Consider the following 6,754-nt stretch of genomic DNA (forward strand, 5'->3'; position numbering starts at 1 on the left):
ATAAATGGGGCAGGGTGCATCATACTTGTAACCCCAGCCTTCAGGTACTGGGGCTGGAAGAGTGAGGCGCCTAAGGCCACCCCGGGACTATTAGCACATAGGATCTAGCCCGGGCTATTATTAGTACAAGGACCTAGCCCGGCCTATTAGCACATAGGACCTAGCCCGGGCTATTAGCACATAGGACCTAGCCCGGGCTATTAGTCCACAGGGCCTAGTCTAAATAGTGACGATGATTGGAAATGGTGGTGGTGGGGGGAGGGAGAGGTGGTGGAGGAAGAGATGGAGGTGGTGGTGGTGGTGAGATCAAGAGCAAACTTGTATTGCTAATACCGAGGTCAGAACTGGCTCATCGAAGCTGTTGTGGTATCTGTGCTCACAGACTTTACATATCTCAGGAAGAAGCATTTTTCCTTGTTTTCCTCGCAAGAGAACACTGGGCTCAGGCTGGGAAGACTTTCAAACAGCCATTGGGCTGGATGGAGGAAGGCAGGCGTTCTGCGGGGCTAAGCTGCCACCATCTTCAAGAGTTCAGTGGGCATGCAGACCAGAGGTCTGCACATCATTCTCTCTTGGAAAGAGGGTGCTGGGAGAATCGTAGGACCCCTTCCAGCCACTCCTCCCAGCACCTGAGTGCAATTCTGCCCTGGTTGTATGTGGCCTCCGGGTCTCCGGGAGGGATTGGAGGATACAGGCTGGGTAGGCTTAGGGGAGCCGACTCCATCTACACAGCTCTGGGAGTCATCCTGTACACAGGGTGCAGACATTTCAGTGTTGCTGCTTTATCCTCACCCCACACTCCTGCCTGCAACCCCTCATTCATGTTCTGTAAACCTGATAAACTTACTGATCCCCAGAGGGAATGTGGGTAGAATTATACACTGATACGTTGTTGGGACTGTGGGAGGAGGGTCACATCTCCCCAAGGGAGGGAAGTTTGCTAACACAGGTCAAGGTTAGACCATCAAGGCTCCACGTCATCTAACGAGTTAGATTTTCCCCTGAACACCCACATAGTTACTTAAACATTTCTGGGGCAGGGGTGAGATGGATTGGTGGATAAAGGTGCTTGCCACCAAGCCTGAGGACATGAGCTTGATACCTAGGACCCACGTGGAGAAAGATGAGAGTGGACTCCTGAAGGCTGTCTTTGTCTGTCTGTCTGTCTATCTGCTGTCTGTCTGTCTGAGCTCTCTCTCTCTCTCTCTCACACACACACATAAAGAAATACATGTAAATTAAAATAAGTTCTATTGAGAATGGCACTTCCACAGCACAGTTGAAACCCAGCAAAGAGCACAGCAAGAAGCAGGTGGGACAGGAGGCGGGGCCTTAGGTGGGACAGGAGGCGGGGCCTCAGGTGGGACAGGAGGCGGGGCCTTAGGTGGGACAGGAGGCGGGGCCTCAGGTGGGACAGGAGGCGGGACCTCAGAAAGCAACGGATGCCAGAGCTGCATGAGCTGAAACCTTCCTACCTAGACAGGAGATTTCCACAGTCTTCCAGGCCATACAATTTATAAGTGAATGGATTGATTTTTAACAGCCTTGATCCTGGGTAACAAATAAACACGTGTTGGCTTAATTGGTTCCTGAAGCTGGGGAACTGGCACATTGTTTGTGAGCAGAAAAAAAAAAAAAAGACAAAAACACGAGGGAAGCATCTTCGGAGACTGAAATCTTCAGCGGCGGGGATGTGGTGGCTCGTCAATCGTTTTCTTTGTTTCTTTGCCATTAGCACTAAACAGTTCCTGAGAGGAACTACTGAGGATGCAGTTAGGAGCCAGGCTGGACGCCATGGGTGCTGTGAGCCGGTCCCCAGAGGTCAGCTGACCAGTTGGAATACAGTGAGATTGTGGAGGAAGCAACAGGACTCCCAGGTGAGACCATGGTGCTGATGCTTCCAGGACAGACAGTCGCAGGAGAAAGGAAATCTGAAAGCAATTCTCAGACTCAAACACCAATACCCGCAATGCACACAGCTTGTAAATAAAAATGAATTCCCCTCGCGCCATGCATTCACACAACACAAGGTGACACAGCAAGCCTCGGGGAGTGCATTATTATACAACAGCGTTTCCTGTGCACCAAATTGATAAATAATAATTGGAAACTCAACGGGAGGGAAGGTGTAGCATTCACCTCGGAGGGAAGCCGCAAGCATGCGTCAGCCAGCTTACAAGAGGAAGGACACAGTGGTGCTGAGGCCGCAGTAGGATCCAGACGGGTGCTCTTGAGGCATGCTCCAAGAGAACCACCATAGCAAGCTTCGACAGCAACAGGTTCTCAGCTGGCCATCTGCCGGAGCCTGACAGCCGAGCAAGGTTTGACCTACTCAATTCATGAAAGAAGGTGGTGGGAAAACTAGCTGGTCGGCAGACTGTATTTTTTTGTAAAAGAAAAAGAAAAAAAAAAGAAAAGAAAAGAAAGTATGTGGTTGTATGTTTTTGTAGTCATTTATATGAGGAATGTCTATAACACAAGTTCTAATAGATCTTAATAATAAAAGCCCAGAGTCAGATATAAGGGAAAATTCTGAGAAATCAGAGAGACATAGGATCAAGCCATTGCCACACCTTACCTCACTAGCTACCCAGCAGAAAAGAGAGCAAGTTCCTGTTTCCTGCGGGGCGTTGGTGGCACAGGCCTTTAATCCCAGCACTTGGGAGGCAGAGGCAGGCAGATCTCTGTGAGTTTGAGGCCAGCCTGATCTCCAGAGCAAGTGCCAGAATAGGCTCCAAAACTACACAGAGAAACCCTGTCTCCGAAAAAAAAAAAAAAAGAAAAACCAAAAAAAAAAAAGTTCCTGTTTTCTTCTGCCTATATTCCTTTCTCCACCCAGCTGTCTCCTTTCTGTCTGTCTGTACAGACCTCCAGACCTCTATGGTTAGCCAGTGGCAAGCTCTACCCCTGATCTTCAGACATGCTTTATTTGTACTAAAAAGATAGCACCACAAATGACTGCAATAGCCTCTGGGAAAGGGATCTGATGGCTGGGACCCAGTGTAAAAGGTACTGTTCATGTTTTAGCTTGGATATGTTGGGTCAGGGTGGTGACTTGTTCCTGTGAGCTGAGCACTTGGGAAGCTAAGGCAGGAGGATGGTTGTGGGTTTGAGGCAGTGATGAGCTCAAGGCCAGCCAAGGTTACATAGTAAGAATTCTGTCTCAGAAGCAGGCAGAGCAAAACAAAAGCAAAGACAGGGCTGGTGAGATGCTTAGGGGGTGAAGGTGCCTGCTCTCAAGCTTGGCAACCCTAGATCTAATCTTGAGATCTCCAATTACATGCCGTGGCATGCATGCCTACCTCCCTCAGCCAAATAAATAAGTAAATACATGTAAAAAATTGAAGAAAAAAAGAATATTGTATTATGTAGTGATATTGACTACAAACAATCAAAGGCAAATAGGACAGTAAAAAATTCTAGAACCGCGTTCAGGAAGGATAATGGGGAAGGGGCCATTCTGTATTGTGACACTGAGCACAAACCTTGAATAAAAACTAACGCTGAAACCACTTGAATAGGTCTTCCTTGCCATCTGCCCGTGTAGCCAGTGTCTCTACCACGCCAGTGGACACCCAAGGCTCACTGAACATCCTGCTGGGCCCTCTTCCGTTCACTGCTTCCCTTGGCTTCCTACACTTCAGGCTCTGCTCACCAAGAGCCAGCTATGCTTGTATTCAAGCCTGCTTGTGCCAGTTTTGGCTGAGAATTTATTTTAATTTGGTCATGTAGATTTAAAAATGTTTGCATTTACATGTATGAGTGTATGTCTGTCTGTGTATATGCGGCATGAATATGCAGGTGCCCGAGGAGGCCAGAAGAGGGTGCTGAGTGCCCCGGAGCTGGAGTTACAGGAAGTTGGGAGCTGCCGTGTGGTTGCTGGGGCCGGGGCTAAGGTTCTAGCGGGCTTAGCCTCGGGGCTGTTTCTCTAGTTCCATAGTTGATCTTTCTAAACTGCTGAGAGATTAAGAGTGGGAGAGTTTCTACTTTTGGAAAACTTACCCCAGCCCTTTCTAACTGAAATGCTTGGAGGCAGGCTCAGTGGAGGGACACAAGCCTGGCATCTGGGACAGCACTGACACGAGCTGACCGACGTTTCCTGAGACCCAGATGCCGGCATATTTTAAACACTCCCGAGGTGACCGTAGTGGGTAGTCAGCTGAGTACAGGAAAACCAAGCGTCTCTGAGGCCCTGAGGGAAGAGGTGGCAGGGAGCTGCCTTTGCCTGCGGATTGAGAAGGGGATGGGAGGGGGAGGGGGGTCAAATTTGGTGCTCTGTCCCCATTCTGAACACTGTTGGTGTGATGCTTTTATGCAGAACCCTAACTTTTCACGGTAGTATATATATTTTTCACATCAGGAGTTTAATTTGCTGATCTGGTCATTTTGTTTTACAGGAAATAATTCCTTCAGAAAGATAACTGGCTGGAGGGGGAGAGTGCGTCCAGGCATTAGGAACCATCTCTGTAAAGTCTGGTGGCTTATCTTTTCTTTAATGTGTTTGTGCGTGGTGTGTGCATGTCTGCATGTACGCAGGTGCGCAGGTGTGCGCATGTGTGTGAGTGTTTGCATGTATGCCGGTGCACAGGTGCGTGAAAGCCTTACATAAGTGTCTTTCTCCGTGGCTTTACACTTCGTTTATTGAGCAGTCTCTTGCTGATCCTCTAGCTCACTCTTTCAGCTTGTCTAGTTAAGGCAGCTTGCCCCAAGGTTCTGTCTTTGCCTCCAGAGCACTGGAACCACAGGCAGGCTGCCACACCTGCCTGCCTCTAGGACTCTGGGGACCCAAACTCTGGCCCTCACATTTGCCAGGAAGGCACTTTCTGTGCCATCTCCTCTGCCCGCTGTGGTCGAATATTCTGGGGGTAAAGGCTGTGAGATGCTGCAAGTTCATCAACCAATGTGAAAATGGATGGTTTCCTTACAAATCCTTGAAGTTCAGGGTCTGTACAGCTTGAGATGTTTAAATGGAACTCTGTGAGAGAAAGGGGGCCAGACCAGGTGACTTAGGGAAAACGTCTTCAAACCAGGGGGCTCATTTCAGTTTGCTTTTCAGTCATGATTCAACCTTGCTGGAGGAGTCTTGAAATCAATTCAGTGGTGCCTTGTACATTGCCACAAGTTCAAATCTTGAAAGACACCTGACAAATGGGCTGTGGATGTGATCATGAGTGTGTGGCCATCACCAACTGGAGCGACAGTGTGGGTGGCCGCAAGGGGCCGTTCGTTTCTTTACTCTGCTCCTTCCCTCTTTTGCACCGGCCTCCCAACTCTGTCCTCTGTGGTCTCTGTTTTCCCCTTACTCAGCATCAGCCTCTTCATTATGTGCCATGAACCCAATAACCCAGTGAGATAACTGCCATCCATCTGATTAACTTCCAGCTGCTGGCAAGGAGGGTGGAAGTGGAAACCCTCTTTCCCTGTGTTGTAAGATCTGAAGTCGGACAGGCGGAGTCCAGGCTCTGCCTGCTGTGCCTCCTCTTCCTGCTGCACATGGACTCCTGGGACACCCTGGCTACTGCTCACCAGTACTGGAGCCTGCCTGGCTTGCAATGTGGGGTGTGACTGCCTGTGTTCGTGTCCCACTATGCGTGCCAGTCCTCCCTGATATCATACTCACAGCGCGTGACATTTGGGGAATCCCTCCAAAGTTGAGACCCAAGCACATCCGGAACATCAAAGCATGTCCCCACCCCGTGGCTGAGGGTTCCCTGGAGATATTCCCAGAGAACATGGCTGTTCTCAGCAACAATCCATCCTTAGTCCCCACTGCACTGGGGGTTAAAGCTGGGGTCACCTTCTGGTCATTCCTGTCAAATTTTGCATCCAAAAAACTTCCGCTATGTTTTTTTTTTTTTTTTTAATTTCCCATGAGAAGTCCTATAAGCCTTCTCCGTAGTTGGTAGATCCTGTTACCCGTGCTCTTGTTTTTGAGACAAAGTCTCACTATGTAGTCCTGGCTGGCCTGGAACTCACAGAGATCCTCCTGCCTCTGCCTCCTGAGTGCCAATTAAAGGCATGCGCCACACGCAGCTAGAGATTTGTTTTATTTTAAAAATGTGTGTGTGTGTGCGTGTATACACACACATGTGTGCAAATGCATGGGCAAGCTCACTTACATGAGTGTAGGTGCCCTTAGAGGCCAGAGTTGTTGGATTCCCTGGAGCTGGAGTTTCAGGCCACTTGACAATGGGTACTGGGAATAGAACTTGGGTGCTCTGGAAGAACACTGCACACTCTCAACAGCTGAGCCAGTCACCCAGCCCTAATCACCTAATACTCTTATAATCAAATATTAAACATGTGTGTAACACTTAAAGGCAAGTGATGGGTATCACTGTTGCACCCTTAGAAGCATTACTGTCATGGCAATGAAATGGCTGGCTTTCATCCAGCCCTACCTATACTTCAAATTAGAACTATCAATTAATCACACACATTTCTGTAAGTTACCCTAGGAAGCAAATGTCACCTACTCAGAACATGTGTAACTTCTTCGAGAAATAAGTGCCATGTACTGAATAAAAAGAAGGCCTTGACCCTATACAAAGAACTGCAGGAACCGGGGAAGGCTGGGAGCCAGAGAAATTGTCTTCCCCAGGGAAGAGCACACCACTGGATTATGCAATGGTCAGCCCTGAGAACACCTACATACAAGTAACATTATACAGACTGAGCAGGTTGTGCTTAGGAATATAGATGTATACATGTGCACACAATAACAATTGGTGAAAAGAGAAGCCATGAATTTGAA

This window comes from Cricetulus griseus, chromosome 8, assembly GCF_003668045.3.
Source record: "Cricetulus griseus strain 17A/GY chromosome 8, alternate assembly CriGri-PICRH-1.0, whole genome shotgun sequence".
NCBI lineage: Eukaryota > Metazoa > Chordata > Mammalia > Rodentia > Cricetidae > Cricetulus > Cricetulus griseus.